The sequence below is a fragment of the Aplysia californica genome, unplaced genomic scaffold (genome assembly GCF_000002075.1).
Source record: "Aplysia californica isolate F4 #8 unplaced genomic scaffold, AplCal3.0 scaffold00079, whole genome shotgun sequence".
Lineage (NCBI taxonomy): Eukaryota > Metazoa > Mollusca > Gastropoda > Aplysiida > Aplysiidae > Aplysia > Aplysia californica.
Genome location: NW_004797349.1, coordinates 384292 through 385796, shown reverse-complemented (window position 1 = coordinate 385796; position 1505 = coordinate 384292). Strand labels below are relative to the sequence as shown.

Here is a 1505-nt window from a genome sequence, read left to right as displayed (position 1 = left end):
GACAGACAGACAGACAGACAGACAGACAGACAGACAGACAGACAGACAGACAGACGGAGAGACAGACGGAGAGACAGACGGAGAGACAGACAGATGGGGAAGAGGGGGAGCGAAAGAAAAACATGTATATAGTGCGTTAGGCCAACCAGTCGAATTGCAGTATAAGTACTAGAAAGAAAGAATAAATAAAACCCTTGGCCGCCTGAAATATGCCAGTCGCCTTAGACAAGACGAGGTAAGTCCACAAAGAACGCCAACGCTGTCGACAGGACAGCTTTCACAAGCGGTCACCTACTTCTTCAAACGCCACTCTGTGATACGACGTGACATGAACGTTTGAAGACTCTTAAGTCGTAACAACAAAGTAAACTAAACGCACGATCGTACTCCGGCACGGGCTGGTTTTTAAATATCCTCGATTACAAAATCCAGTATGCTGCCTCTCTTTTTCCACACTATATCATAAGCACTGGCAAAGGACACAACACACACAGAGAGAGATTATTACCCTCTTGACTCGTCCAAACTATTTCTCACATGACCAAGTCTTGACTCTATCTAGAAAGTTCCAGAAACGTTGGCGCTATAAAGAGTTCCAGAAACGTTGACGCCAGCGAGTTTCAGAAACATTGACGTGATTCCTGCAACTGCTCGATACAACAGCCCCCCTGGCGGCTTACCGTTGAATAAACACACAACAAAAGAAATGACACGGGCGTGTAAGTAAAAGACCCGCCGTGCGAGAGGGTGATTATTTAACCGAGGTCAACGTTGACGCACAATGCCTCAGTTAAAGCCTGTGGCCAAACTCGGGACCAGGCTGGTCAGCTCTCCCTTCACTAAAGTGGCTCAGAAAATCCCTGGGACCACATACATGTACAGCATTACTGGGAGCAGAAGCGTACAATTCATTATAAAGTGCGCCATTTATTACATGGTGAACACGGTGTACTAAGTAGGAAAACAAAGGGACAGGAGTGACACTAACATTTTGCTTGTGCTGCCATACGCCCGTGATGTGTTGGTACACATAGTGAGTTTATAACACAGGTAAAGAAGAAGAAAATGACGACACCCCCCCCCCTAAAAAAAATTGTTGTTTTTTTTTAAATTAGTAAGTTAAAAGCGCCTTTCCTGCATGACAAAACGATGATCCAAATGCAGCACCAAAGAGCGTGGAGACCCCGGATCTGAGTAGTAAGTCTGGTAAGTTCCAAATGGGAAAGGGGGAAGGGAGGGGGCTCAAATTGATTCACAATAAAAGAGGCTAGGCATAGGCTGGTGGTGGGGATTTACATGAATGTCACTGAGGGCTGTGCTCTTTAAATTTAATACGTTACAGTCAATGACCGATAAAGTGCGGCATCACAAATACAGAAAATGAATGGAAAGATGAAACAATTCTTCAACAGCTACCAACAAATAGGCTGCGGTAAGTCAAGGTTGTTGTTCTTTAAAAGAACACCACTGAGTCCTCAAAACGACCGGACGTAAATGGGGAGGGG

General features: G+C 45.2%; 1 protein-coding gene across 7 annotated transcripts in view; it reads right to left on the bottom strand.

Annotated features, from left to right (window-relative positions):
• Positions 1-1505, bottom strand: part of LOC101846566 (dnaJ homolog subfamily B member 6) — a 69013-nt gene that overhangs the window by 41087 nt on the left and 26421 nt on the right. The window contains exon 1 of one of the 7 annotated variants that reach the window (XM_035968734.1): positions 509-675. The exons of the other annotated variants lie outside the window; for them this stretch is intronic. The gene's annotated coding sequence lies outside the window, so the exon portion shown is untranslated. Of the gene's footprint in view, positions 1-508; positions 676-1505 lie in introns of those variants that run through there. 7 annotated transcript variants of the gene reach the window in all.